This window comes from Miniopterus natalensis, chromosome 5 (assembly GCF_054644295.1).
Source record: "Miniopterus natalensis isolate mMinNat1 chromosome 5, mMinNat1.hap1, whole genome shotgun sequence".
NCBI lineage: Eukaryota > Metazoa > Chordata > Mammalia > Chiroptera > Miniopteridae > Miniopterus > Miniopterus natalensis.
The window spans coordinates 79,901,897-79,927,936 of NC_142085.1; the positions used below are offsets into that span (position 1 = coordinate 79,901,897).

Sequence of the window (26,040 nt, forward strand, 5' to 3'; positions counted from 1 at the left end):
GCATTGCATTTAATCTCTAGATCTTTTTGGAGAGTATTGCCACTTAACAATGTGAAATATTTCAATCTATAAACATGGGATACCTATCCATTTGAATCTTCCTTAATTTCTTTGAATAATGTCTTTAGCATACACATATTGCAATTGTTTTGTTAAATATATTCTTAATTATTTTATTTTTGATGCTATCATAAATAGAAATTTTTAACTTTACTTCTTTAGTGCAATTGTCAGCCTTTCACAGATTATAGCTAAAACCCTGGATAAGTCAGCCATTGGGAAGAGGATATTTGCTTTTACTCTCTTCTCAATTCTTTTGCCTCTGGAGGTCAGAACAAACCAAAGACTGGCCTCAAAAATTACTCATGACCACATTTCAGTGATTCATTAAGTAAGAAGTATAGCTTAAAGGGCTTCTGGGTTTGACATGCATCTTTAATGAAGAGATAAACAGGTATATTTTCCCTTCCTTGCTTACCAAATGAAGCACATTACATAGTAATTAAAATTCACTCTAGTCAATGCCTATGGGGATGGCAAACCTAACTAAAAACAAGAGAGCTGGAATTGCAAAATTATCTTAATAACAAAGTACAGAAGAGTAACTTGCATACATGTTTTGCCGCCAGAAAGTAGAATATTAAAAATTATTAGGCATGCTCTTTCTCTGCAGCAGGGCCACGCTCCATCCCCCCTCCTCTGCCTTCTCTGCTTTTCTTTTTCCTAAGCTCCAAGGGCCCTTCTTTTGCCTCTGTAACTCATTTCTTGAGCCCACACAGCCTAGCTGGGTCACCTTTTCTACCACTGTGACTTTCTAAATAAACTTTCTTTTATAATTTGAAAAAAATTATTAAATCAATTTACTGATTTTGATCACTACATCTTATTGGGAAAATTTACATTGTTATGAAATCATGTAATGAAGCTTGCTTACAGTTTTAAAAGGATAATCTTGAGTTCATTAAATATGTTTCAGGTTATTAAATTAGAGATGTTCATAATTGTATCCCCAAGGCTTTGTCTTGAGTTTTCTGTGAAGAGGGAAAGGTGTTTGCTGAGCCTTACTTTCTGCAGAGAAAGGCTTGTAAAATGCAAGTAGTTTTCATCTATCCAAGGTCCGGTTACCTCAAGACTCAACTTGGAGAGAATCTGCTTCTGATTTCACTCACTTTGCTGTTGCCAGATCAGTTCTTGCTGGTGATAATTTACTGCCACGTGGACCTTCTATAAGGACAGATCACATGACATCTGGTTTTTCTGATATCCCATTGTTTTTGTCATACTCCGTTCATTAGAAGCATATCATTAGGTCCAGTGGCTTGAGGGGAGGGGAATGCACAAGAGACTGAATATCAGAATGCAGAAGGACTTTAGAAGCTGTCTATTACAGAGATGTAAACAGAACTACAGTACTTGCATTTGTAATTTACTTTTTTAAAAATAAGAGTTTGGCTCGTAGTCATTTTATGGACTTGTTTTTAGAACTATTATGCTAATAAGGTTAAAGCAAGAATCACAGAGGCTTTTGCAATGGCACCATTAAAAGACATAAGTAGCATCTGCTGGCAGCGTCACTTTAGTTCTCTGAGATTTATAGCAGATATTTATTATAACCTCTACTTTTCTCCAAATGTCGTTCATTCATTGAAAAAGTTCTAGGAAAGTCTGTCACCATTTGTGTGAATATACCTGCATAGGTGATGTTTCTCGGTTAGATTTATTATATTATCCACAGGACTTTGAGGAGCAGTATATTAAAAACAGGAGCATTTTACTTTATCGAAGCTGGTTTGATTTTGTAGTTTTTTCTTCAAAATGGTAAATAGTAAAAATAAAACAATACAACACACATAACTACAAATGTAAAATCATCTCATAAATAAAAAATATCCTCTTTTGGCTTATTGTGATTTTTTTTTTTTAAATATCACAACCTGGAGTTTTCAAATCTTTATTTGAAAACCTTATTTTATTGAAACTACTATTTCCTACCATAAGGAAACTAACAAATGAATGGTTTAGCCTCCTGGTGGGATAAGAAAGGCCTAATGTCTTCCCTAAAGACAATAAAAGTTATATTGGGATTTGAAAACATAGTTATATTTAACAGAGCATACTGAAACACTCAGTTTATGCACATATATATGTTGTAATAGCTTCATGGCTTTGGAAAAACCTCTAATTCTCTTTCCTCACTTATGAAAGGGAGACAAATAATGGTAATAAATATAGTACCCAGCTTGTAAGTTATTTTGTTGATTTAATGATAAAATATAAGTGTGATAAGTCTAGGGATTCTATTTAGCTCATTGCTGAATCCCTAGAACCCCTATAATAGTGTATGGAACTTAGTGGGTATTCAATACGTATTTGATATTAAATAAAACTGACCAGTTTAGTACCTGACCCACAGTAAATACTCAATAAATGCTGGCAATTGTGAGGATCTATTCAACAATGTAATAAATTTTTCTAAAGTTAGTGAGGATCCTTTAACTGGAAATAGTTAATTGAAAGTTATAGAACCCCCCTATCAGGAACTGGAAGAAGTTTTTATATTAGAAGATTTATTGGTCTGCGTGGTTTTAAGTCACGATATGTTGTTATTGCTTTTTTAGAATTGATGGCTTGATAGGCTTACCTCCATTTTGAGGATTAAAGATAATCGTTATAGTTTTAATGTCCCCCCAGGGGCTTCTCTCATCAATTGGAGTGAAGTAGTCAGCACTAAAGACTCAGAGATCCTGACTTGCTTAATTTGGGGTTTTGATCACTTGGCTCTATCTCCTGTAGAATCAACAGCTCAAAAATATTTGAAAGAAATATGTAATTTTTTTCTTCAAGATAAATTAAATATTATAGTTCTTTCATGTTTCCTAAGCAATAAGGAACTTGTATATATTATATAAGGAAGTAATTAATTGATTTAGTAAATTTTTAGAAGAAATAATTATATCTTTTAACTAACTTATTTTTCCAAATTGACTAATAAATTACATCAATTTATTGCTCTAATAGAATAGTTTTTGACTAACAGCCACAAGAGTCAGAAATACTTGGATTCTGACCCCAGCTTCCCCATTCATTGCTGAGAGACCTTGAGTAAGTTCCCTAACCATTCTACAAAGAATGGCCCGAACTATAGTACCTACCATTAGGGCTATTGCAGCCTTGAATGGAGACAATGGAATTTAAATCTCAACAGAATTTTCCTGCATGTCATTAAACCAAGACATGTTAGCTTTAAATTTTAGTCACATTACTAAATGGACTCAGTCTGAGCTTTCTTTTATATTTGAAGCACTAAGTATTTGGTCTTAAGTCTGTATGTTAATTTCCAAATGTGGCACCAGGAAAGGAAGCAGCCAAATAAGTGAGCCTTCTATGCCTGACCTTTAGACCATTGTTCCAACATCTGATTTTCTAATCCCAACCCAGCAGAGTAACAAGAGCTGACATATATTCCCACTGTGACTTTCTCTGACAAGGCACAACAGACGAGAATAGAATAGGATAAGATAGGCTGAGTTACTTTTTAATCTTAAAACTTTTAGATTCTCTTTCTGCTTGATATGTTCTGAAAATAGTTTGCACAAGTTAAATTTCATCTCCTTCCTCTAGGATGCTATTAAAATGCATACTTAAAAAATCTGATTCTCTTTTATTTTCTATAAAGCTCAGTGTCTATATTTTTTCATATGTGTAATGTTCTTAAATCTCTGTTTCAGAATTTTTACAGCATATTAAAATTTTATATTGACGTATTTGCAACTATTCTAAGTTGGATGACTTATGGCTGATATTTTAATAACATTAATTTCATCACTTTATCAGTTATTGTTACTTATGTTCATCTTTGCCTTCACTGGGTTTTTTTTCTCTTATGCACTCATTAGATTTTTTTAAAAATTTTGGTATATATATTTTTTTGTGTGCAATTTCAGCTTTGCCATTTCTAGTCCATGCCTTGAAAATACATTTTAAAGCGAAGTTATACCCAAGAAAAATGAATGTGAAAGACCACTTTCTCATTGTTCTAGAAGTATTGTTCTTTATAGGTCTACAGATGATAATTTATTTTCATAACAGGCCTACTGGATTCTTTCCTTTTGGCATTATTTTGATAAACTTTACTCTTTAGAAGTTTTATTGTTTTTAGAACAGATTTACAGAAATATTACTAATAGTACAGATAGTTCCCACTACCCAGCCCTTAATGTCCCTTATTAATATCTCACATTTTGTTGCAATCAGTGAATCAATATTGATATATTATTATTAACCAAAGTCCCTACTTTATTCAGATATTTAAAGTTTTTACCTAATGTCCACTTTCTGTTCTAGGATACACATTACATTAGTTTGTCCTATCCTTTTAGGCTCCTCTTGGCTGTGACAGTTTCTCAGACCTTCCTTATATATGTTGACCTTGACAGCTTTGAGGAGTACCAGTCAGGTATTTTGTAATTTTTTTTCTCATGATTGGACATAGAGGTAAAGTACCATTCTCATTATATCACATCAAGGTTTAGTAAATACTATGAATGTGACTAATCATTATTGATAGTCACCTTGAGTATCTACTTTTTATATATTTAAAAAGTAATTTGCTCTTTTAAAGGTCATTCTTGTTTGGATACCAAGTGTCTCTGCAGACAGCGCGTTACTATCTTCATGTTTGGGACTGTCCACTCCAGACCAACCTTCCCACTGCTCCATTCCATACATCATGCACCTACCTGCATTGCTTGAGGTGAAACTGAGTAAGAGGCAGCCCTGTGATTTTAATTTAAAGCCCTCAGCCCACCCAAGGAAGGATTCTGACCTGGGCTGGAGGTATAGGAACAAAAGTGGGGGGTTGAATATAATACCTTGGAGGAGGGTTTTATAAGAAATAGACACTGGTCAGAACCCAGAGAGGGGGACTCTTAATAATCTATTTGCAGATAAGAAGTAAAGAACCAGACTACAAACCACTGGAGAATTTCAGTTATACAAATTGGGAAAATAGAGTGTGTTGAAGAAAATGAAATCCGCACTCTCATTTGCACATTTATTCTTAGCACTAACCCTGGTACCACCGTCTGGACCTAGGGCAGCAAGTCTAACTTCAGACCTCACTGCCAGAAATGCATCGGTTACCCTGGGCAGACCAAGGCTTGGCTGGGCTTGCAGAGAGGTGACCCTGGTGATACCAGTTAAGCATTTGGAGAAGGAATGGGCTGGTCTTAGTATAGGGTCAATAGATTGAACATTCTGCTATTTATTATATTAGAGAAAACTGAAGGTCAAGGGGCCCATTGTTTAACTTGTAGAGTGCGTAGCATGCCTAGAATTAGAACTCAGAAGCCTCAGTTTCCCTCTTCTCTATTCCTTTATCTTTCTAGAGTTTTTACAAATCTCTATAAAAGGTTATTTACATTTTACATTGTTTCTTTAAGTCACATCTATTTTACCCAGATTTTTGACTTTAACTGTTTTTATTTTTACATTATAGGACCAAATTTTAGAAGGTCTTTATTAAATTTTGTTACTGCTTATATCAACCACCAGATTTTCTAATTACACATTAGTTTAATTTCATTGATGATGAAAGGGCACAACTAAGTTTTTTGTCTATTTCCATTGATTATGCAATAGAGAAAAATAGTTTTCACTGGTTCTCAGGTGATAGATTATACTTAGAGAATTATCTCTTTTAGAAACAGAAGCATATATATATATATTTGCTTTTATGAATAACTGTGAAATACATACTGTGTGAGGTGATATCAACTGATGGAAAGGCATTAAGCAAAGAAAAAAAAAGAGACTCGCGGACACAGAGTCTGGGACAGAAGGTGGGACAGAAGGTGAATGTTTAGTGATGGAAGGACACTTGACTTGGGGTGGTGAAAACACAATACAATATATAGATGATGTAGTGTAGAATTGTGTGCCTGAAACCTATGTAATTTTATTAACCAATGTCACCCTAACAAATTTAACTAAAAAAAACACAACTAACATTTTTTCTTTTATTTTTGTCCCATAGGTTTTACAACTTCAATACTTTTTCTTTTTTTTAAATCAAAATGGACTGTAGCATCCTAATGTCACTGATTTAAGATTTATTAAAATTAGTTTTCTTCATAGGGCCTTTACAAACTTTCAATGGTCTATTCTTTGTAGCCTACAGCCTGGTGGTTCTTTTAACACACTCTAGCTGTAGAATGATCTAAAAAAAAAAAGAGTACTGTCCTAATATGTGACACAAAGAAAAATTGACTCTTGAGTAGAACTCACTTTCAATGAATATTTTAAAAAGTAGATCTTCTGATTAGCTCTAGTTATAATGGAAGAAGATATATAATCCTGATCTAACTAGAAATAACCTCAACATGATAACACACTTAAAACCCATAGGTTATGAAATATAAAATGATAATAAAACATCTGCTGAGGAGCATTTAGACCAAGAATTACCCTATTTTCACTGCTCATCAACTGAGGATAGTATTTTTTTACAATCTTTTCTCCATTTATAGACTCAACAAGCAGCTAAATATGTACTTTGTAGCTATGACATTGGTGACACCTGCATCAATCAATAAATATTTAACGCCAAACAACGTACCTAGGTACAAAGCTTCCCTGAAAAATTATAATGCTTTCATTATTCTTGGTAACAAATGTCAGTGTTTTTTGTTCCAGGGTCATGAGCAAAGGTTTAAACTTGAGAAAAACATGTTCTTTGATCAGTTATCTTAGGATTTTGATGCACTGGTGACATCCTGTTCTGTAAATTAACAGACTTTGTCGTCTGTGCCTAATGCTCTCCATCTCGGAGAAGACTGAGCTCTGGTTTTGCTTCTGCTACATCTCGCCAGTAAGGGAGCAGCAGCAGCAGCAGAGACTTTCTTCGCTATCAAAGACCAGAGATGTGAGAACAAAAACTCATTTCCCTTTGGTGATAAATGTAGTCCATCTGACAAGATGAAAAGCCCTGACCATCCTTCTTCACCAGAGCCCACAGGTCAAGCATGTCAGTCCCACATTCGGGGGCCAGCTATGTGTAGGTGCTGGCATATTCACCAACGATTAAGTTCAGGCCATTTAACTTGCAACCTTGCACGAGGCACTCCTTTCCCCAAGTTGCCTCACAGAGAGGGGTTGGCATGCTGAGAGCAAACCTGCTCTCAGGGACCCAGGGACATGAGGCACTGCACCGTGTTCTTTAAATCTACCACGTACTCATCCAGGGGGATGGGTGTGGTGCTTGGGAGTCTCATCTTTTAGTTCACTGTCATTGGTACCAAAGAAAATTGTAACTGCTACTGAGTTTTCTAAAATGTTCCCTTTTCTGATTAATCTTAGAAGCATAATACATCTAGTATTATAGCCTGAAAATCTACGGTTCAGAACATTACATTTTCTGACCAGCTTGTCAGCCAACGAGGCACCCCATCCACCCTGATGGAACCAAAGCTTCCATGTGGCTTGGACGTGGTGTGTCTGGCAGGAGACAGGCTGGAGCTGGAGAGGCAGGCAGGGTGATCCACTGAGGATAACTGGCACCCACACACCTCAGGTACACAAATAGATGTGTAGTGCACGTGGATAACAAATGCATTTCAGCAAGACATTGCAGTGAATACAAAATGATCTTAGAAGGAGGCTGGGAACCTTGAGATGTTCACACATAACTTGTCACCTCTTAAAAACAAAACAGGAATCTACAAACTCTCCCAAGAGTGATGGTGAGAAACGAAGTGTCGGAGGCGCTGAATAATGAAGCCTGTGTGATAGCTTCAGTTCACTAAACAAAATATGTTTTATCGTCCCCCTAAGTTATGAACATGGTCAAGATTGAGGAGAAACCCAAATAACTTAGTTTTCAAAAGAGAAGAGTAAAGGAAAAAAGGTGTATATCTTTAACCCATCTCTGTGTTGAATACAAATGCACTCAGTCCCGATGACCGCTGTACTCCCAGTTTACCTACAGCAATTATTATGTTACAACCACTTATATTTTTTTGACTGACTTCTGAGAGAAAAATATTGGTATGAGTAGAAATAACAGCAGAATGTTAGAAATTCATAGGTTTTAGCTCAGGCTGTTATTTTCTCCCGTTCCCCAAACCATTAGCAAGTAAAGTAGTTTTGTCCCCTTGTCCCTTCTTTGTCAAATGTGTTATGGACTACATGTCTGACACTAGTAACAGGTGAATAAATATTGGGTCAGGATGACTGACAATCAAAGTCAATTTGTAATTTTTTTTTTAATTTATCTTTATTGTTGAAAGTATTACAGGTGTCCCATTCCCTCCCCCCCCGTTGACACCCTCCACCTCACTCCCACCCCCTCCCCAGGCCTTCACCCCATTATTGACTGTGTCCATGGGTTATGTATCTATGCATATAACTTCTTCAGTTAATCTCTTCCCACCCTCCACCCCCTTCCCTCTTTCCTCTGAAATATGATCGTCTGTTACATGCTTCAATGTCTCTGGATCTATTTAGTTCATCAGATTCTTTTGCTCATTAGCTTCTTGTTAAAGAAGGTCCTTCAACATTTGAAATCACTTTTTGAGAAATTATTTTTAAATAAGAGTGGGAGGAAATATATAGTTAGTAAGAGTAAACAAAAGATTGTTCTTGGAACAGAGTAGTAGAATTGTAGGGAAATAAAATAAGGAAAGAGATCATTAAAAAAGAAAAGTAATTGAGAAAGCATAGATGTTTCAGTCAGTGAAGAGGTATATTAAGCATTTCCATAACTTATCCAAAAAGTTCTTATTTCATTGAAAGTAAACTGATTGTACACATGAAAAATTACTGGTCTACTTTGCTGCTGTGAACTTTTTCACTCACATCTCATATTCACAGGATATACTTTAAAATTCTTTTGTAGTAAACCATAAAAGTGTTACAACCTAGGGTTTGGAAACAGATTTATTTCATTAATAAACAGAGAAGACAAGAAGCTTGATTGCTAGAATAATCCCCCCCCCCCCCCAGGAAAGTGTTTCTCTCTGCCATATGTTTTCTAGAGTTCTCTTTAGAATTTCCAAACAACAGGTGGATGAAACTTTTCCTCTTTTGAATTTGCCTTGATTGCAAGAAATTACCTAATTTCATCCCTCAGTTCTCTTTAAGTCTGTTACAGCTGTACATGAAACATTATCTGAATGGAAAATATGGTTCAAAAAATCATTCATTTGCATGTCCTATCGGAAGAGCAGGCAAAACTCTGATGGTGATGATTAGTTGCCGTTTTTTCTTGCTCTTTAAAGAAAATACTTGGCAAAACTCTACATAACTGTGCTTTAAACTTTTGAATATTAGCTCATCCATGTAGGATCCATTCTCAGAAAAACTTTTTCTTAGCTTTGCTAATTGGAGCACACATTTTTAGCATCACAGGTTTGCATATAAGTTTTTTTCCTGAACTGAATTGAATCATGGTCGTTGATGATACTAAACAAGTTGTACATGCTGTGGGGTTAAACAAATAAAACATTTCACTCTAATACTTTCTTTGAAGAGAGTCACTGACCAGGGACCAAGTGTCTTAGGCAAATTGGATATCGGTATTTCCTCATAAAAATTGGTAACAAAAAATACTTGTTTTACCTTATCAATTAGAGTCTGAGCTTGGTTACTACCATAAAATGAAACTAACAATCTGGACATAGGCACTTTGAGGCTACAAGGGCAGCTCTACTCCATGAGGTCTTCTAAAGATTCAAGTTCCTTCCCTTTGTTGTTCACTTATTCCCTTGGGTGCTGTGCTCATCTGCAAGGTTCAAGAGGGCTCACTATGCCATCTACGTCCAGTTTGGGAAAGAGAAGAGAAGACAAGTGGAGACCTTTTCCCTTTAAAAGCAGGACATGGAAGTTCTACACATCCATCACTATCCTCATATCTCATTGACAAGAACTTTGTCACACTGCCACAGTTAGCTCCATGAGAGATTGAGCAGTTTGTTCTTTCTTTGGGTTGGGCATATGTCCAACTAGGAACTCATTGATCAAGAAGGAGATAATGGATTTTAGGATGCAACTATATACTTTTTTATTTCCTACTTCTCAGCTCTTAGGGGTACATTTAGGGTCAAATAAAGTGATGGATGGAGAGGATATGCATATTAGCTGATAAAACAGTAAAAATGGTAGTTACTGGTCTTGAAATCAGCTACTAGGACCTGGATGGGAATAGAGCTAAGTGGTTGTAAATAAATCCTCGAATTTTAGATTTTATATATAATAAGAGGGCTAGAATTAGATGATCTCTGTGTTACTTTTCTGTACCTTGTATTATGGTCTTATAATTTTTCTTTGCATCTCCCTTAAGTAATTCTGTGATCCTCATCTAGAATTTTTGTGCCCAGGGTGACTGTGTGGTGTTATCCTATTTAATTTGAATACTTTTCTCCCCTTAGTCAATTACTTTCCTTAGTCTGACTCCTGTTGTTGGTACTTCCAATTATTACCCTCATTTATGTCTCTTGTTTATGGCATAAATATTCACATTTTGGTAAGTTCTTTGTGTGGTTTCTGTAGAACTAGGAACAAGTTTAAAAATGGAAGGATATACCTATATACCTCAGAAGTACTGCAATAATCAGGCCATCTACTCTGTAAATCACAGTTGGAGTGGGCATTTAAATAGGTCTCCTCCCCACTGAGAACCCTGAGGCACTGTAAAATGTAGGACCTGGAACACGGCTGGATTTAGCCAGGAATTCAATATTAAAATGGGTCACCTCAGACATACAATAACACTTGTCAAGTTAGTAAAGTTTAACAGGATTATCATGAATCTTGGGTTCAGGCTATTCACTTAGCTTCTACCGATCTTGTTTTAAATTAGTATGAAAACAACAGAGAGGGAGACATTTATAATCACTTGATCTTTGAATCAGAGGAAATGTGAAGGTCATTTCGTTCAACCTCCCTTCCAATGCAGAACTCTCTTCAACTTCTCAATCATTTTCATTCTGTTTTAGCTTGATTGGAAACTCACTGCTTTCTGAGACAGCTTATTCTATTGTTTTCAATATCGAGAAATCCCCTCCTCTTGTGCTGGTATCTCTTTTCTGCTTTTCAGTTATGTACATGTGGATTATCTGGGTGACCCCATTAAATGCTATGAGAATCTACTCAATTGCATTCTTCTTGACTTGAGTCTCATCACCACATTTTGACCCCCTTTACTCTTTAGTACCCCCCACCCTCCTTCGCACTGGTATACACCATACTGCTCTCTGTGTCTGTGAGTTTTTGTTTGTTTGTTTTCATTTGTTCCTTTCAGTTTTATATCCCACATATGAGTGAAATCATATGGTCCTTGAGATTTTTCTTTAAATTTTTAATTGACTTTTATAGAGAGAAACATCAATGTGAGAGAGAAACATCCATCTGTTGCCTCCCTCATGTGCCCTGACCCGGGATGGAACCCACAACCGGGGTGGGTATGTGCCCTGATCGGGAATTGAACTCACTACATTTTGGTGTACAGGACAATGCTCCAACCCTCTGAGCCACACCAGCTAAGGCAGTTCTTGACTTATTCTGTCTGACTTATTTCACTTAGAGTGATATTCTCAAGAGGCATCCATGTTATCACAAATGGCAGTATTTTATCTTTTCTATGCTTGAGTAGTATTGCGCCAAATATACTTAACTCTTCCCAAGGGAGACAACCCAGTGATATATGTCTCATAGACAAGGATATCTGGATGATAAGTAGTAGCCTGTACATCAGGCCTGAAGATGACTCCTTTTGTTCTGGAGACATGTGAATTTAAAATATAAGATGATTTCTCCTCATAGTCCGTTGTGCACTGGTTGAAGTAGAGTAGGATAACTTCAGCAAACATTCCTATTTGGAAAGGGAATACTGAAAGACATACAACAAATGCTGATGTGGTCCAGAACAATTCTGATATCTGATAGAACCAAAATTGTGAAGCTGTCTCCCTTGGGTTGGGGAACATTTCTTGCACAGACCTTGTTCCCCTACCTGACAGTAGCCCCCTTGCCCACAGTTCTCTGTGGCCCTCTGGGAGATTTATTTTCTGCGAGTCTTTGCGAGCACATCTGAAAAATTGGTGTAGGAGTATATGCTGCCTTTCAGACCTGAGAAGCTTCCTAAGCCCTCTTTCTGCCTGCAGATGATTGAATGTTCAAGGACTGATTTAAGCCTAATCAGGGGCAGTCTTTTTCAGTCCAGAGTGGTGATTCTTAACGGCAGTAATATTCTCTGAAAACTTTGAGGGTGTCGTATCTACTTGATTCCAGTCAGCAATTCCACCCACAGTTCTTTGTAAAACATGGTATTAGGATAGCTATATTTTTTAACTTTCTCATTCACAGATCTCTAAATTTTGACTTATTGCAGATACTTTGTACCGGTTACGCTTGGAGGAGAATAGTATCATTAAGCTCATTTTCTGGGAGCTACACCTTTAGTTAGGTAGGTGTCACTCTGAATCACCTTAGTCCATTCAGAAATTTATACAAGTGCTACAGTCATACCCTTAATTTGATCCTTGCCTGCAGGCTGAGTTTTACTTGGCCTTTGTTGCTCAAAGACTATGAATGTAATCTCGGAGTGTGAAGCAGTTTTCTCTTTTTTTTATATTCTCGAATTTAGGGAATCTAAATTCCTTTCTTAGTCTTGTTCCCACTTAATTTTTTCTTGACCAAATATCTTTCTTATAATGCCTTGTCAAGTGCAGCCAATACCTACCCACATATGCCACACATATTCTTTCTCCAAACTCATTTCTAAGTGTTTGGGGTTCATTGAGTACACAATCTGCCTGCCAAATTATTACAGGTGGTCATTTTGCCAGAAGCTCCTCAGCTGCTTACCTGATAACAGTTTCTTCCCTACTTACTGCCTAACTGCTAAACCAGTGTCACATTTTATAGATTTTTGTTGTTGTTGTTACAGCTGTCTCCTCTCTCTGTTCAAATGTCTATATCAATCAAAATGTGCTAGATTATACTCTAGCACAAAATTTCCGGGCCTTGAAACTACAAAAACTTATTTATTGTTCACATTTTATATACCTTGGGTTATAGGGGTTATAGTCTACATCGTCGTCACTTGAGAATTTAAGTGCGGAAGCCTCCACTATTTTGAATATCACTGGGCACCATGGCAGACAGATGGGAACTTCATAGGCTTCTGCCCAGCAAAACCAAATGTCAGTTCTATAACATTCTATTGGTCAAAACATGTCACGTGACCTCATCTAACTTAAGAGAAGGGAAGAGCCCAGCTGCGTATGGCTCAGCGGTTGAGCGTAGACCTAGGATCCAGGCTATCGGGGTTCGATTCCCGGTCAGGGCACATGGCTGGGTTGCGGGCTGCAGCCGATCAATGACTGTCTCATCATTGATGTTTCTATCTCTCTCTCTCCCTTCCCCTTCCTTTCTCTGAAATCAATAAAGATATATTAAAAAATAAAAGAAGGGAAGAAAAGCAATACTACTATATGTCTAGAATGAGGAGAACCCAAAACATTGGTCATCTGTATAATGCTCACTTTGCTCTTAATTTCTATAAAAGATTGGTTTATTGAGTTTCTAGAAGGCCTGAAACTCTAAATGTGCTAGCTTTCGCCATTGTAATATCTGAATATGATTTAGTTATTCGAAGAGTTGTAGATCTAAAATAGATTAATCAATTAACTATAATAAAGTATTTTTATTTATACCAGCTACATTTCAGAATAAAGTAAAAAAATAAAGAAACTGTAAAATAAATCAAGATTCTGCATCAAGAATATGTGTTTACTAATAAGGATCTAGAAGGTATGGTATTTTCCAAATAAAGGCATTTACAATTCATGCCACTGTATGAAGTTTTGATCAAGTAGAATTTATTTCTAATTTTCTGTTACTCCCCTTACTTGTGTGTGAAGTATGCATTAGGGCATACTGTGAAGGTGTTATTTAAGAGCCTTAAGGTTTTATTAATTTGTCCAGTGCAGAAGACCATCTTCTTTTAAAAGATCCATGGTACCCAGTGATGCACTAAGTACAAAGAGAGTAGAGACATATTTCATGAACAACAACAACAAAATGACCTTTTAATACTGGGGTTAATTTCACTGAAATGTGGTTTATATTCCCTAATAAACAAGAAGAAAAAGATCTGCAACAACTGAGCACAAAAGGTATAGACGATGAACTATTTTGATTAAAAAAATAACAAAATGAAACAAAAGCCAAGTAAATAGAAAATTTTGTAACAGTAGTTTTCTGTAATTATTAAGACACCCAGGAAAATATGGCATCATTTGGGGTTTACTGTGATAATTGCTAACTTATGGTTGTTTACATTCTTATTTTACTGTTTTAAAAAACTCTCAAAACTGAATGTTAGGTAGGTTAAATAGAAAGCCTGCTATCTTGTGCAGGGTGCTTTCTTTATGACACTAAAGCCCATTATGTTTATCTCTGCACATAATTATCATTGTCATTCAAAGTGTTTCAAAAAGGCATTATTCTTAGAACTATCATAGGTCATTGAATTAACAGGAACCTCAAAAACACATGTAATCACTATACCACCAAAATGATTGCAATAGCATTTCTCTGGTTTCCTTTTTTCCAAACCTATTCTCTTTTAAATCCATCCTGAACCCCAGTGTTGAATCAATCCTCCTAAAAACCCTTCTTTGTTCATATCAGACCAAGGCACAAACAACTTTGTTTGTTTATAGGACAAAGTCAAGATTTTTTGTAGCAGCATTCAAGATCCTTAACAATCTTTACATCTGTTTATTTTCTCTTCCAAGAGAATGGAAATTCTCTTTATAACTCAGGGTGCCACAGACACCCCCATTTCTGGCCCCGAGATATTCTTGCTCCCATGGAGACTAAATCCAAGCGACTTTCTCCATGAAGACTCCCTCTTAGTCTCCTACACTTAAAGAACATTTTATTGTCTCTACTCCCCCTATAACTTATATATTTTGTCTGTATAAAGAGGTACAATTATCAAATAATGAGATGAGCCAAAAAATATTCTTTTAAATTCCTCACAAGACCAAGCTTTGTGTCTTGCTGTGGCAGCTCTAAGACTGGAAGGCAGAAATATTATTGAGTCTGGGTAGGACCTTTGTGCTAACGAGTGGAGTTCAGTGCCCATCGTTGGAAAAGTACATGTAACCTTTGCCTCAAGTAAAGGAATGGGAACAAACATGCTAAAGCTGAACCTCTACAAGGAATTAAGTTAAAGAGGAAGCAGTAAAAATTTACTCATGGGAAAAGTTTACTCATCTACCCAAAGATGCAACAAAAAACTTGACTCTATCATAGCCCTGGGTGGGAAAAAATATTCCAGGGATAAATCAAAGTCCTAGGTCAGAAGTACAAATGGGTGTGGAATCTGAATTTATTTTATAATTATTTTGCTGGACTCCTCAATACAAAAAATTAATTTTAAAGCCTTCTGAACTAGTAAATACTCTAGAGGTTTGAAGAAGTAAAACCAAAATAATTATGTAACAACTAATTAAGGGTACATGGGACTAGCACAGCAAAAAAAAAAAAAAAAAAAAAAAATCCCACTAAAAAGAAGTTCATAAGAAAATAATAGAAAACCCACAAGGAAATATTACACCTTGTGGGAGTTAGCCAACACATATTTAAGAGGAATCGCCCTCTTGGAACTTGAGATAATAAAATAATTGCAACAATCACTGTACTAATAAAATAATTTAAAAATCAAAGGGGAATAAAGTCATGAAGAGTAAGAAAAGACAAAATAGCTTGCAGATTTGACACAGAACAAAATAAAACATCTAACAAAGAAGAAAGTAGTCCCTGAAAGTGAAATTCATAAAAAATGGTTAAATATAACATAATACAATTGAAAAGATCCCTAGTGAGAAAAATCAGAGAAAATTACCCAGAATGAAGCACAGAAGATAAATATATGGAAAATATGAATTTGAGGGTAAGCGATACGGACAACAGAGTGAGAATGAGATGTTCAAGGTAAACTACCTCTAAGAGCGAAAGTGTAGGCATTATTATCTGCTCTGAATGTTCAAACACGTAGAATGGCCCTTCTGTCTCAGATTCTAAATTCATGATGCAATCTGCCTCTGATAAGTATTGTGCAAAAGGACGGAAATTAGGAATGAGAGTTTAAGCGCATTCAATATCCTGGGAGCAGGATGAGGGAAGGGGTTTAACAGGAGGTTCCAGAATTGGTTCATTTAAATTTTTTGCTGCAAACTTTAATAGCTCTAATATTTTTAATTTTTATCTAAGCCATATATATCTGTGTATTTCTCTGTGTGTGTGTCTATCATCTAACTATCTTCTATCACCTATCTATCTACCTATCATTTCAAGTCTGACTATTGACTACTTGTCTGGCTGGTCATTGCATTTGGAACATAATGTTTGAAAACCAATAGTTAATGTACCTAGTAATTACAACTTCTTTTCCTTTCAGTCAGACATGCTTACCTGGCACAGTAGGGGGAAAAAAGGTCATCTCGTTCTTGACATGAGCTTTTGAAAAATTTTTTCTTAACAAAGAATTAGGGAATGTAAACAAATAAAGCAGCTATTAACAGAGCTGTGTTGTTCTATCGACAGCAATACAGAAATAGCAGGTGACTTTAATACCTCAATTTCAACAATGAATATATCATCCAGAGAGAAATTCAATAAGGAAACGTTGGACTTAAATGATAAATTAGGTCAGATGGACCTAACAGACTCATACAGAACACTCCATCCAACAGCAGCATACACAATCTTCTCAAATGCACACATAACATTCTCTAGGGAATATGTTAGGCCACAAAACAAGCCTTAAATTTAAGAAGATTGAAATAATATCAAGCATTTTTTTTTACTACAATGATACGTGACTAGAAATCAATTACAAGAGGAAACTAGGAAAATTTATAAATACACGGAGATTTAACAACATGCTGCTCAACAACCAATGGATCAAAGAAGAAATCAAAAGAGAAATATAAAAATACCTTGAAACAAATGAAAGTGGAAATGCAACATACCAAAACTTATGGAACACAGCAAAAGTAGTGTTCCAAGAGGAAAGTTTATAGCAATAGGTGCATACGTCAAGAAGAAAAGGGGATCTCAAATAAATAACCAAAACTTACACTTCAAGGAACTGGAAAAAGAAAATCTCACCCCACAGTTAGCAGAAGGATAAACATAACAAAGATCAGAGAAGATATAAATGAAATAGAGACTAAAGAGACAATATAAAAGATAAGTGAAACTAAGAGCTGGTTTTCTGAAATGATAAAGAAAATAGATAAACTATTAATTAGACTTAACAAGAAAAAAGAGAGAGGACTCAAGTAAATAAAATTAAAAGTGAAAGAGGGAGACATTATAACTGATATCACAGAAATGCAAAAAAACCCCAAGAGACTACTTTGAATAATTATGCACCAACACATTGACCAACCTAGAATAAACTGATAAATTCCTAAAAATTATGCAACCTACCAAGAATGAATAAAAAAAGAAAATCTGAAAAATCTAAGTAGACTGATTACTGATAATCTAAAACCTTCCAACAAAGAAATGTCCCAGACCAGATGACTTTACTGATGAATTCTATCAAACATTTAAAGGAGAATTAATACCAATTCTTTTCAAATTCTTTCAAAAAAGAGGAGAGAAAGAAACACTTCCAAAGTCATTTTTTGAGTCCAATATTACTCAGATACCAAAGCCAGACCATTAGCAAGTGAGATTTATTCCAGGATACAAGGATGGTTCAACATTCACAAATCAATCAATGTAATAACACCACATCAACAAAGTGAAGGATAACAATGATAACCGTATCAATAGATGCAGATAAATCATTTGTCAAAATTCACCGACCTTTGATGAGAAAAGCTCTCAACAAACTGGATGTAGAGGGGATGTATCACAATTAAACAAAAGCCATATGACAAGCTCACAGGAAACATCATACTCAACAATGAAAAACTGAAAGCTTTTCCTCTAAAATCAGTAACAAGACAAGGTTGTCTACCCTCACCACTTTTATTAAACATAGCCAGAGTAATAGCCAGAGTAATCAGTCAAGAAAAAGAAATAAAAGGCACCCAAATTTAAAAGAAACAAGTAAAATTTTCTCTATTTGCAGGTGATATAATATTATAAATAGAAAATCCTGAAGACTCCACCAGAAAACTGTTAGCTCTAAGAAACAATTTCAATAAAGTTGCAGGATACAAAATCAATATATAAAAGTCAGTGTCATTTCTAAACTCTAACAATGAAGCGTTGGAAACAATTAAGATAACAATCCCATTTACAATAGCATCAGAAAGAATAAAATACTTAGGAATAAACTTAACCAAGAAGGTGAAAGGACCTGTACACCTAAAATTGTAGAAACTGATAAAAGAAATTGTGAAGGATGTAAATAAGTGGAAAGACATTCTGTACTCATGGACTGGGAAATTAATATTGTTAAAATGTCCATACCACCCAAAGCAATCTACAGATTCAGTGCAATTCATATCAACATTTAAGTGGCAATTTTCACAGAAATAGAATAAACAATCCTAAAATTTGTATGGAACCACGAAAGACCACCAATAGCCAAAATAATCTTGAGAGAAAGGACAAAACTGGAGGCATCGTGCTTCCTGAAATCAAACTGTATTACAAAGCTGTAGTAATCAGAACAGTATGGTGTCGACACAAAAGCAGACACATATAACAATGGAAATAATAAAAAGCTCAGAAGTAAACCCATGCACATAGATGGTCAACTAATTTTTCATAAAAGGAGCCAACAATATACAACAGAGGAAAATAGTCTCTTTAATAAGTGGCATTGGGAAAAGTGGATCGCTACATCCAAAAAATGAAACTGGCCTCCTACCTTATACCATATACAAAAATCATTTCTCATTTGGGTTACTGCCACAACTTTTAACGGACTTTCCTGACTTCACCCTTGCAATTTTATCTCCCCAAACTTGTCTCTATTTCCATTTGTTCTTCCCATCGCTATATCAGAACATGTAATTCCCTGATCTAAGCATTTAAGGTGAATTGCAGTCTTTGCAACGGAGCTCAAACCCCTTGGCGTCCTATTTATGGCTTCTTTTGATCTAATTTCAGGTGACCTCTATGATATCATCATATAACCACCTCATCCTCTGCGCACCTGCCATCTCTCTCTTTCACTTCTGGCCTTTGCAGGCTCTATCCCTGCTGTTTTGAAGGGCCTCCATGCACCCTTGCCTAAGTGACTCCCACTTTGAAGAAGCTTCACCGGTCCATTCTCTCCCAAGCCTGTTTCCTAGTCTGAGTTAGGGCTCTCACCCCACCACCCCATCCCCTTAGTGTCTCCTTTCACAGCACCTTGTGCATTCTTCTGTCCTAGCACTTACCTTGCTGTCTCGTGGTGGCCTGTATACTAGTGTGATTCATCCAATAGAATTGTGAGTTCCTTGCAGGCAAGGATCAGGTCTTACTTGCGGTTTCCCCCCAAGCACTCAGCAGAGTGTCTGGCACAATGAAGGCTGCTGTAAAAATAAATGAGGTGGTTACACAATGATTTTCTACTCGATCCCTTTATTGCTTTTATTCCCAACTCTAGCCAGAGCCTTTCACTCTCAGCCCTTTATATTAAGTAGCCAAAGTGGATTTGGTTTGCTTCTAATACCCCTCTGGTTTCAGGGTCTTTACCTGTGGTCAAGTTTGATGATCTGAAACTGGAGGGCGGAAACATCGAATTCTCTTTTTCCATTAATTAACTTTTGGTTCAGCATTACCTCTCTTACTTGCTTCCACTTTTCTTCTTTTAAGGAATCTTATTCATTCCTTTCTGCCTCTTAAGTTAGTTCCATTTTCTTTTTCCTTTCTCTTATACTGACCTAAAAGTAGTCTGTTGCCTTTTGTTCTTTCCTGTCAGTCGACGTCTGGTCCATGACAAATTAATGTTTACATGCTTTTGTATTGAATATATGATGGTTTCTCTCTGTGCTGGAAAAGGAACAAAAGTGACGGCCAGAGGAAAGAGAGCTAGGTGGAGGTAGGCAAAGTTAGGGGGCAGATGGGGCCATCTGTAATAGTGTCAACAATAAAGTTAAAAAAAAAAAAAGAAAACAAAAGAGGTTGGAAAAATTGAAATAAACATATTGGCTTATGACCTTTTGAATGTGCTAAAGTGAGACCAAGTAACTAATCATCCAGAATACTTGCTAGCCTTTTCACACATAAAATTGCTTAACTTCCAGTGTCAATAAGATTTATTGCCCTCCAAGACAATCTCCAAATGCTAGGCATTTTCCTATGGAAACGGGGCGATCTGTAGAATGATAATGTTCTGAAATACTCCTTTTAGTGCAAAGTAAGGGCGGGCAAAACTAGGTTTACAGTTGTAATACAAATAAATAATACTACAATAAATAAATACTACAAGAATTAACTCTGTTTCACGTACTCACAACTGTAAACCTACTTTTGCTCACCCCTATATTTATGCTACATTTTCAAACAGATATCAGTCACACCGGTTACATGACATTAAATTGAATTAGAAAAAATGGGGCCATTATCTGCTGTTTTTTAAATTTTATTTAACACAGTATGTAAAATACTAATGGGACATACGTGAAGGAAATATATTATTCTGGTTATAGAAGATAACATTTGTATTGAATGGAGGGGCATTGAAATTGTATAGAGCTGGGCTGGAATTCTGCCTCTGCAACTTACTTGTCATTTGACCTTGGGCAGAATCTCAGGTCATATATCTATTTATCTGAGAATTAAAAAGGGAACTGAATTAAAGCATTTAGTACAGTTCCCGGAATACAGAAAATATCCAATATATGTAAGCAAATCATTAATATAATGCTTATCACTGTTTTTCTCATCTTCTTTCCTCCATTCTTATCATACTCACTGATCTAAGCAGGGGACAGATAACGAGGGGTCAGACTAGGGTGGAGGGAATGGCGGAGGTGAAAAGTGGCCAGATTATGGATATAGTTCATGAGTCGAGGCGACGGGTTTTGTTAACGTATTGGATGTAAGGAATGAAAAGTTGGACCAAGCAGCTGGAAGAAGGTATTTCCCACTTCCTAAGATGAAGAAGCCTGTAGGAGTGGTAGTTTTTTTGGGTTTAGGGGGAGGGGAGGAGAGGCAGAGAGAGAAAGCTTTGTTTTGAATAACTATGGACAGGTTTACCATCATGAATGTGGAGAACTTGCCTCTGAATTTAGACTTATCATCAAAGCTGGATTCAAAGGCAAGTTCTGAGGTGAGGTGCAAAATTTGGAAGTCAGTAGGACATACGGGCTATTCAGAGTGGGGGATCTGGGTGAGAGAACCACGGACAAGAGTCATATTCAAAGTGGGGGATCTGGGTGAGAGAACCTCGAACAAGAGTCATAGAGGAGGGAAGAGATCTGAGGTCTGAACCCTGAGCCACTGGGACATCTAGAACTTGGGAAAATAAATAGCTGCAGGGAGCCAAAGAGACTGAGACACTGCAGCCAGCGAGAGGGAGATACCCGAGAGGGTGCCATGTTACGGAGCCAAGTGAAGGACCTGCAGGAGGGAACGGCCACCTGGCCAAAGGTTGTGAGCAGGTCACCCTGGAGGCAGAGTGAAGGGGTGCAAGTACCACCCGGTGGGCGTAGACGGCTCCTCCGAGCCCAACATTTCTTGAAGCGGAGACAAAAGCCTACAGTATCTGTTTTGTGCATATATCGGTTTTAAGTATATGTAATTGGTATTATTCTGTAAATTTCTTTGTTCTTACTTTTTTCTTTCAATGTCATGTTTAAAAAATTTATTCTACGTTTTATATCTAGGTTGTTGCTTTTTCCTTGTGCATTTGACCACAATTTAAACTTCATTTTTTTTCTAATGGTGGAGACCTAAGTAGTTTCTAAGGCGCTGCTGTAATAAATATCCCTGTCCCTTTTTGGACCTGTGAAAGCATTTCTCTAAGAAAGATACCTCGGACTGTAGTTACTGGGTCAGAGGGTAGTCACAGACTTGATTTTCACAAAATATTGCTGATGTGCTTTCTCTGGTAGCTGACCCAGTTTACCTTCCTGTGAGCAGTATATAGGAGTCCAGTCTCCATGTAACTTTTTTTACACTTGGTTTTTAGCCCCTGTTCTTATTTTTTATCATTCTAATGGGTATTCTGTGATTCTCTCAATGTTTTAATTTGCATATATCTCATCATTAGTGGCTTAAAAATATTTTCGTGAGGATGTTAACAATTTGGGCTTCTCCTTTTTTGCATTTATCTGTTCATATATTCCGTGTTCAGCTTTATGCTTTTTCCACTGAACTACCTGTTTTCTATTTATATTTTTAAATTTATCTTTATTGTTGAAAGAATTACAGATGTCCTCTTTTTCCCTCATTAACCCCTTCTACCCTGCACCCACCCCCCACCCCAGGCCTTCACCACGCTATTGTCTGTGTCCATGGGTTATGAACTTATGCATATAAGTTATTTGGTTCTTCTCTCCCCACCCACTCTCCTACCCCCTCTTTCCCTCTGAAATTTGTCAGTCTGTTCCATGCTTCTATGTCACTGGATCTATTTTGCTCATCAGTTTATTTTGTTCTTTAGATTCCACATGTAAGTGAGATCATGTAATACTTGTCTTTATCTGACTGGCTTATTTCACTTAGCATAATACCCTCCAGGTCCTTCCATACTGTCCCAAAGGGTACGAGATCCTTCTTCTTTACAGCTGCGTACTATTCCATGGGGTAAATGTCCCACAGCTTTTTTTATCCGCTCATCTACTGATGGGCACTTGGGCTGTTTCCAGATCCTAGCTTTATTGCAAACCTGTTTCTTTTCTGATGTCTACATTATCCACTAATGACACCTTTTTTTCTCATTATTTGTCAGTTTCCATAGTATATGTCTACCTCTCTTTATGACTTTAGAGTCCGTATTATAGTTTTCCTCTCTGTTATATTTTGAGCCTTTGAATCAATGATTTAAAATTCAACTGACACTTTGACCTTATATCTTCTTAACTTTCTCAGCTTCATCAACCAGGTCTTTAATTCAGCCAACCAATAGAGCCTTTTTATTTTATTTTTAGAATTTTCTAACTTTAATCTTTCAAAATAAGAGCTTCTCCCTTTTAGTACAACTATTCTATCTTCCAGTTGTCCCACTACCTAACCCCCTATTGAACTTGCCAACACATCAACTAGCATCCCTCAGTCTCCATTTGGCACCCAGATGCAGACATAGTTCTGTCCAAGAAGGATTTAAGAACCTCTGAGAAAAATCACGGTCCTAAACTGAACTTATATGACATTAAGCTGATACTGTCTTACATGTCTCTTTGGATGTTTCATCTTCTTTCATCTGCTTCTCTGTCATCTACTAGGACATTGGAATCCAGCTAGCACAGAGAAATGCATGTAGGGGTGCCCCTACTAGACAGCCACATCCCAGTGACAGCTTTATGCTGGATGAGGAATGCTCGTTTCCCCTGTGGACAGCCCAGCTCTCACTACTATAGCCAAGTTTGTGAACCAGGGGACCTGATGGCACCTAAGCTTCTTTCCAGACAAGACCACCTGACCATATGTCTGCCACATAGTATGTATAGAGGAGTCTTAATGTTTATTTTACAAGGTCCTTAAGACTTTTTGAAATTCTGAAACTTGAGCCTATCTCCTAAATTTGAATTCCATAGGAAGGGAAAAGTCAGAAAAGATTATGAAAAAACTCTAACTCTCACATAAATTCCCCCAAGTTTGGATGCTGGAGCATTCATTACTGCCAAACTTTGTTAATTCTTTTATCCTGTAGGTGTGTGGATAGCAAAAATCTTTCCAATTAAAGGAAGTGTATTATTTTAAATCACTATTTATGCCAAACTTTTATCAGAATGAGCTCCCTTTTTCTTCAACACATGTAAATTACTTGTTATTTTTGAATATAATGTTCTTGTTGAGTGTTAATTACATGCACCTACAGCTTTCAAAGGAGCGATAACTAGATACTGTCAAACTGATAACAGCCAGTCTTCTCTCTACCATTATGCATCTGCTAATTTATAAGGTGGATTAGCAGGAACTTCACCAACCCCTTATTTTTGGGCTGCTTGAGATTGTAAGTGAAGAAAGAAAAGCGTAGCTCTCCTGCTCCCATTTAAAAGGCTATAATATGCCAAGGAGCAGGAAGGAGTGCTGTAGCACACAGGCTTTTTATTGATGAAAGCTTTTACCAACTTACCCTAATTTCCTGAGCTTTCAGAGTTAGCACAGAAAGTGCGTGTAAACCCACAAATATCTCTATCCGGACATACATCCTTTTAATTTTCTTGATATGCACATTCTCATTTGAAAAAGATCCTATGTAACTGTAATAATTTTAAAAATTGGAAGGACACGCAGTGTGCTGTCTTTACTTTGTGTAACTTCATATTGTCCTAGGAGAGAGGGGCGAACACCGGAGTCAAAGGCATCACGCTTACAGCTGGGCCTGATGTCACAGGGTGTAGTGTCCCTGTTCAGAACTTCATCTTTACAATACGTTTCATTCATTTTCGTCGTAATTCAGAAACAATTACAAATTAATTTAAATGTTTCTTAAGAGTTCACCGAATAAATTTATAATGCAAAGAAGTTATAAAAGAAACCCTCAGTTCATTACTAATTAAAAAATCAGATGTTAAAGCAATTTGGAAACCTTGTTTGTGTGTCCTTTGAGAATGCTCACCATCACGAACATTCACAGGGGCTTTTTGTGTTCAGAGTCCTGGGGAAGGTATGAGGAAACGGAGCGGGTGTAAGGCAGCAGCCCTGATTGCATCAGCTCTGCAGCTTAACGTTCATGTAACGCCTTAAGACATAGTGTCATATCCTGTGAGGACGGTGCTCTGTCTTTGTAGGCTTCTTGCCTCCTAGCTCTTAGCCCAGACAGAGTTCTCCCCTTGACACAGTGCTATGTAATATTTCCTTAGTGAATGAATTAACACATGAAAAACTCATGCATTTAAAAATACCCAGTGGTTCCATGTTCAAACTATTTCTAATTAGTGAAGTTTTCCCAAAATTTATTTATATTTTATTTATTGTTGACACTATTACTCAATTTCCCCCCTTCTATACCCCCCTCCTCCCCCCCTCCAAGCCCCCCAGCCTCTGGCCTCGAGACACCGTGGTCTGTGTCTGTGGGCTGTGCATAGGTGTTCTTTGATTAATCTCTTCACCTTCTTTCATCCAGTCCCCTCCACCTCTCTCCCCTCTGACCTCTGTCCGTCTGTTCCATGTATCTATACCTCTGTTTCTATTTTGTTTGTCAGTTTATTTTGTTCATTACATTCCACAAATAAGCGAGATCATATGGTATTTGTCTTTCTCTGTCTGCCTTATTTCACTTACATAATTTAAGCACTGTGAAAAGTAGCTTTGGGATGCTTTGGGGTTCAATTTAGGATGTGTTTAAAGTATAAAAGTGTTTATAATATTCTAAGGTTTTGTTAAAAATGACAAAGAAGGTTATATATGGTTCCTTTTTCTACAAAGCTAATTTTTTTGTATTTTGGTTTCTTTTGAACTACTGTTTTACATTCTTCCATAGCATACATTTCTTTTAAAAGGTAACATTTATCTTATGGGAAACTTCAGTGCTCTGTGTTCCTCTTTGTTCCTCTTTGAGGATTCACTTAACCCAGCGTGTATATTTCAGGCGAGTGAAAACCTAAGAAGCAAACTGTTCCCGGCTTGCTGATCTGACAACTGGTTCAAAAGGTCAGAGCAACAAAAGTGACAAGGGGACAGTTACAAAGGGTCGGTGAATTCTTATGGAGAACTTCTTTTAAACTTTATTTTTTCATTGAGTACATAAGAACCTGAACTGTTATCATTACAATGCCGCAGTATGTTATGCGGGCCGAGGAATCAGTGCAAAAAGACAACCCCCCCCCCTCCCCCAGTAACTATACCTAGAAACGGTACATTGAAATTCAAGTTCTTCATTTTTTTCTCTTTGTAAGTTAGATCTGT

At 36.7% G+C, this 26,040-nt stretch overlaps 1 protein-coding gene and 1 pseudogene across 3 annotated transcripts in view; one reads left to right on the forward strand and one right to left on the reverse strand.

Annotated features, from left to right (window-relative positions):
• Positions 1–26,040, forward strand: part of GRM1 (glutamate metabotropic receptor 1) — a 258,781-nt gene that overhangs the window by 83,193 nt on the left and 149,548 nt on the right. The window lies entirely within an intron of this gene.
• Positions 6,809–24,576, reverse strand: LOC107545722 (isoamyl acetate-hydrolyzing esterase 1 homolog pseudogene; annotated as a pseudogene).